We start from the raw sequence: 16,461 nt of genomic DNA, 5'->3' as shown, positions 1-16,461 counted from the left end.
AAGTATTTAGTTATGATAATGAGTTTGTGTTTTTTAATGCCGGGGGAATTGTTTTTTCTGCTTTTTAAGGAATACCTACAGTTACATGGATTGAAAATTAAGTGACTATATTAATGTGGAAATTCTTACAAATTACTTTTTTTCTAACTCTGCAAGTTTATTTTATTTTTATTTTTTTACAGGTTATTTATTTATTTGTCAGAGAGAGAGAGAGAGAGAGAGCAGTGCACAAGCAGGGGGAGCAGAAGGCAGAGAGAGAAGCAGGCTCCCCGCGGAGCACGGAGCCCAGTGCAGGACTTGATTCCAGGACCCTGGGAACATGACCTGAGCCAAAGGCAGATTAACCGACTGAGCCACTTAGGCATCCCAACTATGTAAGTTTAATTTATAAATCTGTTTTTATTTTTATAAATCTGATAATTTTATATGTAAATAAATACTTTTCCTTTTTTTAATTAATTGATTTGAAATTACCTTTGTATATTTAAATGCATTTGATTTTCTAACGCCTGACAGTAAACTCAATACTTTTGTAAACAAAAGCTTACTATTTAAACAACTTTTGAACATTTAATACACTTTTATATAGAATACTTCTTTTTTTTTTTTAAAGATTTATTTATTTATTTGACAGAGAGAAATCACAAGTAGATGGAGAGGCAGGCAGAGAGAGAGAGAGGGAAGTAGGCTCCCTGCCGAGCAGAGAGCCCGATGCGGGACTCGATCCCAGGACCCTGAGATCATGACCTGAGCCGAAGGCAGCGGCTTAACCCACTGAGCCACCCAGGCGCCCTTATATAGAATACTTCTTAAATCTTATAACATTCAAAGCAGTTTCTACAATCAAATTCTCCTTTCAACCTAAAATAATAAGACTGTCAGAGTCTCCTAAACATTGTAATCAAACACAGCTTTTCCTGAATTAAGTGAAAGTATTAATTCTATGTGCTTTTTAAAAAAAGATTTTATTTATTTATTTGAGAAAAAGGGAGCACAGAGGGAGAGGGACTGGGAGAAGCAGACTCCCCGCTGAGCGGAGAGCCCAGAGCTCAACATAGGGCTTGATCCCAGGGTCCTGTGATCAGGGCCTGAGGTAAGGACAGATGTTTAACCGACTGAGCCAGCCAGGTGCCTCAACACCATGTGTTTAACTCAATTCATTTTCTCTGTACTTAATTATAATCTTCCCAGGATTGAAAAGCCACTCACCTAACTAAGGAGAAATGTTTTAGCTTCTGAAGGAAGGAGAAGATACTGGGTCAAAGACTCAGGAATGGGAATCAGATGCTTGTCTGACAGACACGTCAAGCTGTCTGTTACCATCACAGTATCACTCTGTGTGTTGGGGATTCACTCGCCCATGCCTCTTAGAAGCGATTTTGGTTGCCTGATTTATTTTTTTAAAGATTTTATTTATTTATTTGACACAGAGAGAGAGACATAGTGAGAGAGGGAACACAAGCAGGGGGAGTGGGAAAGGGAGAAGCAGGCTTCCCACTGAGCAGGGAGCGCAATGAGGGGTTCCATCCCAGGACTCTGGGATCATGACCCAAGTCGAAGGCAGACACTTAAGGACTGAGCCACCTCGGCGCTAACTTCTATCACCTGATTGTGTTAAGGCTCTTGGCTGCAGTCCTAGCAATTTGTATCCCCCCTCCTCTTTTTTAAGAGAGAGCTGGGTAGGGAGGGGGCTGAAGCAGAGGGAAAAGGAGAAAGAATCCCAAGCAGGCTCCATGCCTAGCGTGGAGCCCAATGTGGAGCTGGATCTCGCCACCCTGAGATCATGACCTAAGCCCAAATCAAGAGTCGTGTGTTTAAGTAGCTGAACCGCCCAGACGCCCCTCCCATATTTTTGTCAAGCTCTTGGCAACAACTCCACAGTAATTTTGTTCTTTCTTTGTTTTTTTTTCTTTTCCTCCCCAGAGGGCTAGAGAGAAAGGGAAAGCGAGAAGGAGAGAGAGAGGGAAGGGACAGGGGAGGAGCAGAGGGAGAGAAAGAACCTCAAGCAGGCTCCACACCGGGTGCGGAGCCCAAAGTGGGGCTTGATCTCACAAACTTTGAGATCACGACCTGAGCCGAAATCAGGAGTCAGATGTTTAACCAACTGAGCCACTCAGGCACCCCAACCCCACAGTGATTCTAATTATACCTAATTAATACAGTTTCCTTTTATAAATAGTTTATGCTCATCATGAGAGATTTGCAAATATAGTCAGATAAAAAGAAAATCAGGGGCACCAGAGTGCTCGGTAGGTTAAGGCCCTTGCCTTTGGCTCGGGTCATGATCCTGGGGTCCGGCTTCGCTTGAGCTCTCTGCTCGGGCAGGGGACCTGCTTGCCCCTCCCCGCACACTGCCCTACCCCGCCTGCCTCTCTGCCTACTTGTGATCTCTGTCAAATAAATAAATAAAATCTTAAAAAAAAAAAAAAAAGAAAGAAAAGAAAAGAAAGTCAATATTTCCTGAGAGTAAAATCAAAATCTAATCCAAATTCCTATCTTTATGGGCTCTCATCTCTCATTCTGTGGTGTGTATGTGTGTGTGTAACAGGATACTTCTGGCTGTTTGAGGCCAGCAGGGACCTCACTGCAGTTTCCCACCATTGTGCATTTGCGTTCATTGCAATGCTGAGGCTTTTATTTTGGAACTAGAGAACATTTGGGTCGGAGGCAGGGTGAACAAAGAGAAGGAAAAATTAAAGGGAACAGGATGGCGCGTGTCTCATCCTACCCGCTGAATGGGGAAGAGACTGATTGGAGTCAGAAATAGAACAGACCATTTGTACTGAAGTCAGGTCTCCACAATTTCCCTCATCGCTTTTCACTAATGGGGGCATATAAACAACTCCAGTTGGAAAATCAGTCCCTAAAATATCCCGGGAATACGTCCACTGGGACTGTTTCTGCTTTGTGGAGGGGTGGCTCAGAGATACCATATTTGGACATACATATGAAATGATGATATTTTAAATTCATTCAGTCCTCCAACCGAATCTTTGAATGCTGTATCAGTTTCCTACTGTAACAAATTACCACAAACCTAAAACAACACAAGCGTATTCTCTTACAGTCCTGGAGGTCAGAAGCCTGTTCTAGGGACTAAAATCAAGATGTCAGCAGGGCTGGTTCTTCCTGGAGGTTTTAAGGTAGAATCTGCTTCCTGATCTTTCCTAGGTTCTAGAGGCTGAGCACATTCTTGGCTCATGGCCACATATCACATTACCTTTGCTTTCCCTTCTTGCATCAGCCCATCATTTTCTTCCTCCTTTAAACTTCCTGCCTCCCTCTTTTTTTTTTTTTTTAAGATTTTATTTATTTATTTGACAGAGAGAGACACAGTGAGAGAGGGAATGGAAGCGGGGGAGTAGGAGAGGGAGAAGCAGGCTCTCCCCCAGAGCAGGGAACCCGATGCAGGGCTCGTTGCAGAGCTCGATTCAGGGCTCGATCCCAGAACTCTGGGCAGTGCTCTATGTAGGGCTCAATGCAGGGCTCGATTCCAGGACTCTGGGATCATGACCCAAGCCAAAGGCAGACGCTTAACGACTGAGCCACCCAGGCACCCCCTGCCTCCGTCTTATTAAGGACCCTTGTGATCTGGGGCGCCTGGGTGGCTCAGTGGGTTAAAGCCTCTGCCTTCGGCTCAGGTCATGATCCCAGGGTCCTGGGATTGAGCCCCACATCGGCCTCTCTGCTCAGCAGGGAGCCTGCTTTCTCCTCTCTCTCTGCCTGCCTCTCTGCCTACTTGTGATCTCTGCCTGTCAAATAAATAAATAAAATCTTTAAAAAAAAAAAAAAGGACCCTTGTGATCACATTCTGGGCTCACCTGGTTAATCCAGGATAATCCCCCCGTTCTGGTCTATTGGGGCTGCTATAAGAGAATGTGGCTTTTAAACAGCAAACATTTATTTCTGACAGTTCTGGAGGCTGGGGGGGTGGTGTCCAACATCATGGTGCTGGCAAATTTGGTGTCTGGTGAGGGCCAGTTTCCTCATTGATGGCTGTCTTTTCACTGTGGCCTCGGACGGCGGAGGGCCAAGCCAGCTCTCTGCTGTCTCTTTGATAAGGGCACAAATCCCAATCACAAAGATTCTGCCCTCATGACCTAATCACTTCCCAAATGCCCCACCTCCTAATACCATCACCTTGGGGGTTAGGATTTCAACATATGAATTCTGGGAGCCCACAAACATTCAGATATCCCAATCTCAAGATCCTTAAATTAATCATATCTTTGCAATATAAAGTAACATAGTTACAGGTTCCAGAGATTAGGATGTAGCCGTCAATGGGGGCCATTACTCAGCCTACTACACATGCCTACTATTTGCCAGGCACTACTGTTTAAGTTCCAGAGAAATAGCAGTGATTAAAATAAGAGATCTCTGAACCTGAACAGAGTTGGGGCTTAATGAATAGGTGGGAAAAGTGATCAGACCAACAAATCTTACAAGCCATAGCCACATGATTAGATTTTATTCCAAGTGCAACAGGAAGCCAGAAGGTAGCATTATTCCGTTTGTGCTTTTAAAAGATCACTCTAGGGGCGCCTGGGTAGCTCAGTCATTTAAGTGTCCCACTTCTGATTTTGGCTCAGGTGATGATCTCAGTATCCTGAGATAGAGTCCCCCTTCGGGCTAGGTGCTGAGCATGGAGCCTGCTTAAGTTTCTCTCTCTCCCTCTCTCTGGCGCCTTTCCCCCCACCCACCTATGTGCACACACTCTCTTTCTCTTTAAAAAAATTAAAAATAAAAATAAAAGATCACTTTAATTGCTATAGAGTGAATGAAAGTTACTGGAAGGGGCCCCTTCATTATCTACCCTTTACGGCCAGCTAAGTGCTTAGGGCCCTCTAACATTTAAGGGTTGGGTGGTGGTGGAGGAAGCAAGCAAGTGAGCGTGAAAAGAATGAGTCTGTGAGGCAGAAAGAAAACTAGGACACTGCGATGGTATCACAGAAACCAAGAGAACGTTCTTCAAGAAGGGATTAATCAGTTGTGTCAAAGTGTTAGAGACGAGGACACAGAATGGATGAGCAACAAGGCTGGAGTCTATGAGGTGCTGAATACAGCGGTTTCTCGGTGGAGTGTTGAGGGTAGAAGCCAGACTGGAGAAGGTTAAAGAGCAAGTGGAATAAAGGCAAAGCCAGTAAAGGGAGTGGGTGAGGAGGTAAGAGGGACTGAATGTTGGAGAATGGAAAGCAGCTGGAGAGAGGGGAAGGTGGAGGTGGACTGGCTGTAGGTTCTGCTCTGGTTTAATTTCTTTGTAAAGAAAATCTCAAAAAGTAGTTGGATTAGTGCTTACCTTTTTCTTGTCTTCGTATAAATTATGATATAAGGGAGTTCATCTGTCTTCAACTCTTGGTTGGCCATTTTGAGATTTTCTGTCTTCCCTCACTTCAATTTTGATGGTGTTGTCTTTGAGAAAGGTTTTCCTCATCAACAAATACTATGGGATCATCATCATCATAACCACCTGGGTGTCCTGATTTCCTGACTCTGACCTTCAACAAAGTTTAAGGTTTCTTCATGTCTCCTAGCATGACCACACAGCTTCCTAGCAAGTCAGCCACAAACAAGTGAATTTATGCACTGAAATGAAAGTTTCCAGTAGCCAATCATAACCGAAAACAATGTACTCTCTCATTCATGCTTCATAAACTGAGCTGTACCTACTGAGAGCTGAGCTTCTTAACACCTTCCCTAGAAATTCTCCTTGTTCTGGAACAATCTGTTTCTTGCTCAATAAAATAGTCATATTAAACAAAGTTCTCTGAATGTTCTTTTGGCAAAGAAATGAGTGCGATGGTGGGGGCCTGGGGGGGCAGCATGTGGTTGAGTGTGAAGTTCTTGTTGAGATTCTCGTTCTTCTTGGGGAAGTTTGGTGTCCAACCCAGTGAAGGCCCTGACCGTTCCCGGGTCTCACCTCTAACTCTCCCTGAAGCTGTTAATTAAATGAAGAGGCTGCTAGAGTGGTGTGACTCTCCTGCTACGGTGGCTGGTGGCCGACTGAAGCAAACCAAGACCTCCGCCTGAAAATGCCCCAAGCTCTGGAACTCAAAAGGCTAAGGGGAATTGGTCACCCACAGCCAATTAAGCTAGTAATCTCCTTACTTTGCTTGCTCCTTTTCTCTACAGATATCTTTCTGCCAGCTCCTCTTGGGAGAGCACTCTTAACTGCTTACAGTTTGACACTGCCTGATTGGAAGAGATTTTTGCTCAAATAAACTATTGTAGTTTTTTTTTTTTTTAAAGATTTGTTAATTTAAGAGAGAGAGAAAGAGAGAGTACACAGGGTGGGGGGCAGAGTGGGGGTGGGAAGAGAGAGAATGAGTCTTAAATAGACTCCTCATTGAGTGTAGAGCCCGAAGCAGGGACTTGATCTCATGATCCTGAGATCTTGACCTTAGCCGAAACCAAGGGTTTGATGCTTAACCCAGTGCACCACTAAGTGCCCTACTCTTACAGTTTTTAATATGCCTCAGTTTCTTTCAACAAAGCTTAAGCCAGGCTTTATTCAGCTTCTTGTTCTAGGAGGAGAGAAAGTCTTTAAACAAAGGCAACAATGCTCTCTCTTTGAATAGCTAGGTTTGTGCATGCTCAGTTTCCGCATTAAAACCCTTTCATATTATCTGTATGTAAATAGTCGATAAATAAAATATTCAATTAAGAAAATAGAGTGAATGGTAAATGCTGTGGGAAGAGGAAGCGGGTGTAACTCCTCACCTGGTAGCCCGTTGGTTTTAAATGTTTCTCATTTCTTATAAAAATGGATGCTCTACATGTATTCCTGTGATCTGCTTACTCCGCTCAGCTGAGCACGTTTTACGCTTACTTCATATTAAGAAACACAGCTCTATATCACAATATTAATGGCTGTAGAGAATTCTATATGATGGACATCCCATCATGTATTTAGATTCATTCTGAAAATTTTAAAATTATAAATAATGTGATGATAAGCATTTTTGTATGGTCATATTTAAGCAATTATTCGTTTTTGTTTTTCTAATTATTTTTTAATTAATTATTTAAAAGATTTTATTTATTTATTTGAGAGAGAGAGTGAGAGAGCGATCATGAACAGGCAAGGATGAGGGGTAAAGGGAGAAGCAGACGCCCCACTGAGCAGGGATCCCAATGTGGGACTTGATTCCAGGACTCTGCGATCATGACCTGAGCCAAAGGCAGATGCCTAACCAACTGAGCCACCTGTTTTCTTTTTAATATACATTATTAGAACTATGTGTACTAACTGTTGGGTCACTGGGTAGGACTTATATTTTAATTAATTAATTTATTAAAAAAATTTTTTTTTAGATTTTTATTTATTTATTTGACAGAGATCACAAGTAGGCAGAGAAGCAGGCAGAGAGAGAAGGAGGGGAAGCAGGCTCCCTGCTGAGCAGAGAGCCCGATGTGGGGCTCTATTCCAGTACCCTGGGATCATGACCTGAGCCGAAGGCAGAGGCTTTAACCCACTGAGCCACCCAGGCGCCCCAGGACTTATATTTTAAACTTTTACTATAAGTTGACAGATTGGTAATCATTGTAAAAAGTAGGACTGTCTTCACAAGAACAACAACAAAAAATAAAACAAAGATGTTCAGTACTTCAGATATTTTAGCATTTAGTAGCAGCTTGAAACCACACATCTCTGCTGGTATTCTACATGCTAAGGCAACATTTCAAATAACCTGATCAAAATAGGCTTGGTGATCACTTGGGGTAAATGTCCACACACACATCCTTATTAGCTTAATAAAAATAAACACAAGCCAAAAAGAGACCATACCATACAGGTTTTGGAGGAACTAGTTTTCAAAGTCAACTGACATTTGAAATGTCAATACAATGTCAAAAAGTTCGTGGCTTGGACATGTTCAAGGATCAGTATCTTTATCGCTGTACTTTTGAAATGCCTATTAGTCTGGCATCCAATTACTTTTTAAAACCTTATGCAATTACAGGCTGCAAGTAAATCCAGCTTCTAGGCTGGTGCATTAATTGTAATTTGAGGTTTTGGTTCGATAACAAAAGCATAGCGACTTAATCTATTGTGAAGGGAAAACGCTACCAGCCAGGATGACGCTTCAGAGAAAACGTAGGGAAGGGATGTCGCCTGAACATCCAAGTGAAATCACGTGTCTCTTGCTTTATGAATCTCTTCAGTAGGAAATGATATTGCCATCCTGCAGTAAAGATCCAGCTAGCGTCAGATTCTAAGAGCTACCTGTGACAGGTAACACATCAACTTAAATTCACTGTGTGTGTGTGTGTGTGTAAGGTCAGAGTGTTTTCAGAGGTTCTGAGAGTGACAGAGGGGGAGTTGGCAGAGTGTCAAAAGTCTCAGGATGTCATGTGGCTGATGTTGGTTGGGAAGACTTGATGTGAGCTGAGGTGCTTGGGGCATTCTCTGGTGATTTCACAGCTGTAGAGAACTGTTAACTGCACTAGTGATCAGTGTCCTCAGCCTTATTATTCCTCGGAGGTGGGGAGGTGGTGCTCAAAGGCAAGATTGGAAACATATAGTTCTTTGGCAAGACCTCCTTTTTTTTGTTTTTTTTTTTAAAGTAGGCTCCGAAAGGGATCTTGAACTCACCACCCTGAGATCAAGAGTCCCATGCTTAACTGAATGAGCCACCCAGGCCCCCCAAGACCTCCTTGTAACTGGATGGGCTGCTCTGCCTTCAGGCTCTAGAAATTCATAACTGAATGTATTATAATAAAGCTAAAGCTATTATAATATGTGAGTAACATCTTAATACATGCAGTTTGTTAGCATCAATGAAAGTTTAAATTGATACATTGTGTCAGTTATAGTGATATGAATTCTTTATTGATCTCAGAGTTATTTAAAAGCTAGACATAGATCATCATCATGAGCCACACAGGACAGCACATATAAAATTAATAAATACATTTTTCAAACTTAAGTAATGTACAGGTCCCTCTCTAAAGGTAAACAAATTTCTCATGGACCACCCAGTAATTACCTAAATTATTTTTATTATAATGTTAATTAAAACATGCATAAACATCATCCCGGTACAAATGCCTGTGCTTATCTAGTTACACAGATCAAAACATATACAAATTAAATATAAAGAAAATCAAATAAGCTTCACAGGAACAACATTTAACATGATGCTTGATGTCGTTTTGCTGAAATTAAGACCATACTTGGACTGTGAACATGGCATGGTATAGATTCTTGGGAGTTTAGTGATCTAGCTCACCACTCTTGACCACTTCTGGGTAAGATGCCTGGTCTCTGTTCACGCGCATTCTTTTGAGATGTCTGTAAATTCCAAGGGTGAGAGGTAGTGTGCCTGGAAACCTGACTGTCCAAATTTGTGCTCTGGGGCATTGAACTGGACACATAAAATTATCCTGGCCTGGGAAAGGATTATTTTTGTGTGTGCATAAGAAATTTTTTGTGGAGGTGTTATCAATAGAGGTGTTAAAAGAATTTAAGTTCCGTGGTTAGCTTTAGACCAATCCTAAAGGCCCTCCTTGGCAGCCCTGTTGGGACCCATCTCACTCTTGAGAGCTTTTTCTGTATCTCTGCTTAATAGACTTCTATTGCTTTACTAAGAAAAAAAAATTGGTGAGAAATGAATTTTTGTGTGTGAGAGCATTTAAGTTCTGCTTCTCTTAGCAAATTTTGATCGTACAATATAGTTTAATTTTAAAAATGGAAATGAGAGCATACTATTCGTAATGTCATGGTGTTCATGTAAAGTTAGACACATTTTTCATTGTGAAGCTGTCCCATAACTTAAGTCAGCTCTTCTTGATAGCTCCCATCAGTATTAAAATAATATATCTCATTTTGCTTGTTTAGATTCTGGATTTGCTAAGCAGCCTTCTGATTATTTATAAATGTGGCTTCATGTACAGACCAGCTACAAGGAATATAAACGTCTGGTCTTGTTGAAATAATTAACAAATCGGCATTTGGGTTATAACATTGCACATAAGTTTGGATAATGAATGTTTTATTTAGTCCCTGATCGCCCTTGGGAGCTCCTAAAATTGTAATCAGCTCTGTGTGTTCGCCCTGGAGTGGGAAATAAGTGACGTCACCTATATAAAACCACTTGCGGAGGAAACAGTATAAACTGAGCAGCCAGCCTTCTCTAGGGAGACCTCTACCTTCCATTGTATCCCAAGTTTTTTTTTTTTTTTTTTAAGATTTTATTTATTTATTTGACAGGCAGAGATCACAAGTAGGCAGAGAGGCAGGCAGAGAGAGAGGAGGAAGCAGGCTCCCTGCTGAGCAGGGAGCCCGATGTGGGGCTCTATCCCAGGACCCTGGGATCATGACCTGAGCTGAAGGCAGAGGCTTTAACCCACTGAGCCACCCAGGCGCCCCTGTATCCCAAGTTTTAACATTGCCTTCATTTTCAAAGCTGGTGGGTTTGATCAGCAAGAGCTGGGACATAGTCTGGAAAGTCTTAGTCAACGGAATAGAGATTTGAATTGGACTTTAAAAGACAGAGATGATTTAGATGGTTGACCTAGGTGGATCAGTGAGCTGTTCACTTCGGAAAGACATGATTATAAGATGCTACTCAGCAACAACCATCAGGAAACTGAAAAAATAAAGGTTTATTTCTTCCGGAACCTGGAAATTACACAGCATTCCTGGAGCTACACAGTGAGCTTGGAGGGTAGGGTGGTGGCAGGGTTGGAAGGGGCAAGTGCACACAAGGACCTGGGGTTCTGCCTCTGTTGGGGTTGAGTGTAGGGTCCTAGAGTTCCCCCAGACTCACTATTGGTGAATCTAAATTTAAGAGTGGGAATTTAAAGTGATAGCAGAGAGAAAACAACAAAACAAACCAGTGGCCTAAATGGTCAGTTATCAAATCCAACATCTCTAAAACAAAGGAGCCTAGGGGTTGGGGAAGTGGTTTGATTCTTTATCTGATCTTGTGCTTATTCAAGATAGTACTCTTTCAAGTGGAGGTTTCAGCATTCAAAGCTTAAATCAGGGGGTGCCTGGGTGGCTCAGTCGTTAAGCATCTGCCTTCGGCTTCTGGGATTGAGCCTCGCTTCGCATCCTCTCTCTGCTCAGCGGGAAGTCTGCTTCTCCCTCTTGGACTCCCTCTGGTTGTGTTTCCTCTCTTGCTGTGTCTCTCTCTGTTAAATAAATAAATAAAATCTTTTTTAAAAAAGGGGCACCTGGGTGGCTCAGTGGGTTAAAGCCTCTGCCTTTGGCTCAGGTCATGATCCCAGGATCCTGAGATTGAGCCCAGCATCCGGCTCTCTGCTCAGCAGGGAGCCTGCTTCCCTTTCTCTCTCTCTGCCTGCCCCTCTGTCTACTTGTAATCTCTGTCAAATAAATAAATAAAATCTTTAAAAAAAAAAAAAAGCTTAAAAAAAAAAAGCTTAAATCAGGTACTTGTATTACAAAAAGAAACCCAAGGGCTGGTGATGGGTTCTCTACAACATATAGGAAAGGCAGCAAAAAACAATAACAAAACAAAACAAACACTAACCTTATTTGCAGATGCTATGATTGCTCTCCATCCTCTGCCCCTCCCCCATATCCAAGAGACTCATCACACACTTTTCTAAGATAATAAGTCAAATACAAAAAAAATATAGTTGTCCTATATAGCACTTATAAACAATTGGAAAAATACAATGTAAAAAGTCTTACTAATGAAAACAACAAAACCTTGCACTATCTAGATATAAACTTGATAAGTGACTTGAAAGACTTATAAGAAGAAAACCATGAAATCTTACATACATAAGAAATCTTAAAACATACATAAAGACTTAAGGTAATGGAAAGATATGATGTGTTTCTGGTTGGGAAGATTAAATACTAGAAAATTTCTCCTTTAATTAGTCTATAAATAGAACGCAATATATCATCATCTCAATGAAATTTTGTTTGTTGTACAAATTGTTTGGATACTTCCTTACCCCAAATACCATCACAATTGTTGGGAGGAGTCCTCTGAGTTTTGGGGGAACACGATTCAGTCCATAGCACTAGGTTGTTAAAAGTGTTGGGAAATGGGCTCTTCTTCCCTTCTCTCCCCTCTGCAGGAATAAACACAGCCCGTAACTTTGGAGTAAATTACAAGAATCTCTTTACAAATCACTATTTGAGGTATCAAGAGGGTCCCTGTGTGCTGGGAACAGGACCACTTTCCATCAAAACTCAGCATTCATTTGCAGGAGTCAGATGGGAGCCCAGACCTCTGTGTCTCTTAAAAAGACTCCAAAGAGACATTCTTTGAACTCTCATTGTTTTGGGATCTCCATCACGGTTTATCGCTATCCTTGGGTCATCCAGTGGATGCTTTGGTTTGCTGTCAACATAATGGAAATTAAAATCATGAAAATATTAGTAACCTAAACATAGCATAAAAATGTAAATGATTGGGACGCCTGGGTGGCTCAGTTGGTTAAGCAGCTGCCTTTGGCTCAGGTCATGATCCCAGCGTCCTGGGATCGAGTCCTTGCTCTGCAGGGAGCCTGCTTCTCCCTCCGACTCTGCCTTCCACTCTGTCTGCCTGTGCTCGCTCTCGCTCGCTCTCTTTGACAAATAAATAATTAAAATCTTTAAAAAAAATGTAAATGATCAATTCTATGACTATACCATAGACACAACGTAGCTTTTTAGGAGAGCATTAAATGAAGGGTGACTTCTTTGACAGTTTGTGACTCTATCAGCTCTCATGCTTCCTGCCTCCCTGGACTAAAGCCACAAGCACAATTTGCAGAAATCACACCAAGAGGGTATAACATAGTGGACCTGGTGATCTGGGGAGAAGGAGGAAGGGGAAGAAGAAAGATGTGTGGCGATGGTGAATGTCTGTGAGTGAGGGGAAGCTGAGAACAAGAGCAGGGAGCTGGGTTCGACAGAATGCTCTCAATCAGGCAGAGCTGGATATCATCACTCAGAGCAGTGCTCCTCAAACGTGTCCGAAAGGGGAGGGCAGAATTAACAAAAGCAAGAATTTGCATTTCCAGAGAGTTTTCCTCTGGAGATTCTGATTCTCTAAGTCTGGAGCTGGGGCCATGGAACCTGTATCTTTATATTTAACAAGTAATGTCGGGCTAGATAAAATACAACTCGACTAAAAGAAAGAATAAATAAGGAATAAATAGAAGAAGGAATAAGAAAGAATAAATAAGAAAGAATAAATAGAGGAATTGTGTTTAGCACACAGACAGTCCAATCTAGAGTTCTAGGAATATTTGAATGCATGGAGATGTAACAGTAATGTTACAGCAGAACATTTGTAAGGTGCATAGACGAAATGGTAAACAAAAATCCAAAGCATCTTAACTTTGTCCGTTAGGAGAGCATTGAGGCCCGCCCCCCTCCAAATAGTTGGCCAGATTTCTGAGGTGAATTGAAGACCCGACCAAAGGGCAATGCAGGGCAGTACTTGGCAATCAAAGCTTTAGGAGTGGAACTGGGGATGGAAGCATGTCGCCTGCTGCCACCTCGTGGCAGAATTGTGTAGTTAATGAAGACTGGTCAGAAACCGGAATAGCAAATGCTGGTCTGCTACTGATGAGGGCTAAACTTCTTTTTCTAGGGCTATCCTTTTTTCTCTGGATTACGATGTTGAACAGAAGGTGGCTGGTCAGAAATAGGGAATATGTTCAATGAGAGAGGTCTCTGTCATCCTCCCCTTCTTTTCCATTTCCCCAATATTTAGGGTGAGGCTACCTCTTTGAACCAGACGGGTTATGTCAGAGGTAATGTGAAAAGTCTCATTCTCAAAGTGTCAGATGGCTGACTGAGGCTTTCAGAAAAGACAGATCTCACCAGTAGCTGGAGAACATAGTTTTCTACATGATGAGAACCGAAGGGTTCTATAAAGATGTGCTGTCTTTTCACAATTTTTGTCTGAGTGTGGGTTGAAGTTAGGGGTGAAATTAGCATTCCAAGGTGTGACATTCCCTGAGACTCTTAGTTCTGCCCACCTCTGTGTTGGCTTTATTATCAAGCTGGTTGGCAAGAAGTTTCCAGCAGTTTCAGAGTCCTCACATAAAAAATTTAGGAGATAAGTAAATCGTTTCTATTGTATTTCAAGCAATTAACCCCAATCAAATGGTCCATTGTTAAGACCAGAACTTTGCTTGGGGAATGAGGCTTACTATTTTTATTAAGACGATTTTTAGAGATGAAATTGAAGTTAGCTTCCCCTAAGACATAGGGAATAAAGGGGGCTAGATGGATACTTGAATAAAATCCTCGTTGTGTTCTGTTCAGAAAGTGAGGGGAGGGGGGATGGATGCTGGGTAGGCAACAAACAATGTTCATCTAGTATCAGTGATTGGTTTGTCACAGTTCAACACTCAGGTGATGATACTCAAATGAAACTCAATTAATGTGAGGGAACTGGTATTGGTGGGGATTATAGTAAACAAAAAGAAGAGGAAGCACTACTCAACTCTAGACAATGTGACAATGCAAGAATACAAGAATATACAAACATGTTAGAGTTTCAGCATTTTCAAGAGGAGTTGATAATCTGAATTTGTATGTCAAATATCCTATTTTATTTTTATTTTGTTTTAAATATTTTATTTATTTATTTATTTGTCAGAGAGAAAGAGCAAGCCTAAGCAGGGGCAGCAGCAGGCAGAGGGAGATGTAGGCTCCCTACTGAGCTGGGAGCCTAAGGCAGGACTCAATCCCAGGATCCTGGGATCGTGACCTGAGCTGAAGGCAGGGGTTTTCCAGACTGAGCCACCCAGATGTCCCTCAAATATCCTATTTTAGATGTTGGAAATTAAGTTTGTTTTTGTTTCTAACCATAAAAGGCAACAAATACTGTCTAAAATAAACAAAGCTTATCTGTTGACAACATATAGCCTGTGAAACTCTAGTTTACCAATTTTGGATAGAAGAACCATTGCCTGTCATTCAGTGGTCCTGAGTATGCAAGGCTTATCAAGAATTGAGCAGCCAAAGGAGGGAGATCAGAGAGTTAGTGTCGTTCTTATGCAATACACTTCAGCAGGTGTGTCTGATGCCAGGATCAGCCAAGAGGAAATCTTGGCTTCGTGAGGATTGAAATCCACCTCGAGCCAGCGGTGAGTGAGAGCAGAATTTATTGAGGAGAGCAGATACAGACAGAGCTTCCAAGAAACTCAGAAGGGAAAGGAACATGAATCTTGTCTTTGTTTGGGGTCTGGGGTATTATTCAGGATGGTGGTCTGGTGTATGTGTCCTCTCGCGGCATCCAGGTACTGATTAGAACAAAGACAAGGGCCCCGGTATTATTCCTTGGAACCAGGGGGTCCTGGTGTTTAGTCTAGCTCTGGTGGTCTGGAGCACTCTAATAATAGCTTCCTCCAGTCATTCTCACTGGGTCCTTCCTTAGATGTTATCTATACTAGAGAAATCATTAACTCCTTGTCCCTTCTGAAGAGGACATAATGCTATTTGTATTACAATATGTAAAGTGGAGTAGGGTGCAGATCCTAGCAAGAATAGAAGCAGGGAAAAAACAAAAAGCGGATCTCTATGGAGTCCTTCAGCTTCCCTATTCTCAGGTTCCCAAACACAGTTCTCAGGCTTATGCTTCACTCAACAAAATCTGAATTCCACTGGAGCCAGTTACTCCTTTCCTGACTAGAAAAACTACTCTGCTACCCCAAACCACAAGCACTTGTTTATTTTCTTACTTCATGCACAGGTAAGACCCTGTAGGTATAGGGACCAAAGTCTTCATACTACCAGAAATCCAGCGTGGCCTAGGTTTGATCCTTATTTCAAAGCTGCCTGGATTCCTTTGGTTCATTTCCTTTTCTTTTGCTAATACAGCTATCTTTCTTGCATTTCTGAGCCCCTATCTGATGTCATTAGGTAGTTTCTCATAGTTCTGTGAGGCATACAGTTTTTTTTTAATTGATGAGTTAGATTGATTACCTTCCTATCATTAAAACATAGGCATTTAGCTTAATTGAATGGGAAATAGTTTGTTACTATTAATCCCTAATTAGCTTAAAATAAACTAATGTTCAGATCAGAAACTACTTTGATTTATGTTTCTTATCTTCTCCCTGGTCACTTTTCTGTTCCAAAGAAGCAAAAAGCAGTAACTGTATGCACCTTAGCGTCTTGGGGGTTTAAGTGCGATGGAGGACTGCCTTTTTTTTTTTTTTTTTAAGATTTTATTTATTTATTTATTTATTTATTTATTTATTTATTTATCAGAGAGAGGGGGGGAGAGGGCGAGCACAGGCAGAGGCAGAGGGAGAAGCAGGCTCCCTGCTGAGCAAGAAGCCCAATGTGGGACGCTGGGATCATGACCTGAGCCAAAGGCAGCTGCTTAACCAACTGAGCCACCCAGGCGTCCCTGGAGGACCGCTTTTTAAAAATGCCCATGCCAGGAGCGCCTGCGTGGTTCAGTGGGTTAAGGCCTCTGTTTTCCGCTGGGGTCATCATCCCAGGGTACTGGGATTGAGCCCCGCTTTGGG

General features: G+C 42.0%; 1 protein-coding gene across 1 annotated transcript in view; it reads left to right on the top strand.

Annotated features, from left to right (window-relative positions):
- Positions 1–351: 351 nt before the first annotated feature.
- Positions 352–16,461, top strand: part of RNF20 (ring finger protein 20) — a 43,117-nt gene continuing 27,007 nt past the window's right edge. The window contains exon 1 of the mRNA XM_059142723.1: positions 352–374. The gene's annotated coding sequence lies outside the window, so the exon portion shown is untranslated. The remainder of the gene's footprint in view (positions 375–16,461) is intronic.

This window comes from Mustela lutreola, chromosome 12 (genome assembly GCF_030435805.1).
Source record: "Mustela lutreola isolate mMusLut2 chromosome 12, mMusLut2.pri, whole genome shotgun sequence".
In the NCBI taxonomy this organism is placed as follows: Eukaryota; Metazoa; Chordata; class Mammalia; order Carnivora; family Mustelidae; genus Mustela; species Mustela lutreola.
The sequence above is the reverse complement of the archived record's forward strand: the minus strand, read 5'-3'. Positions and strand labels throughout refer to the sequence as shown.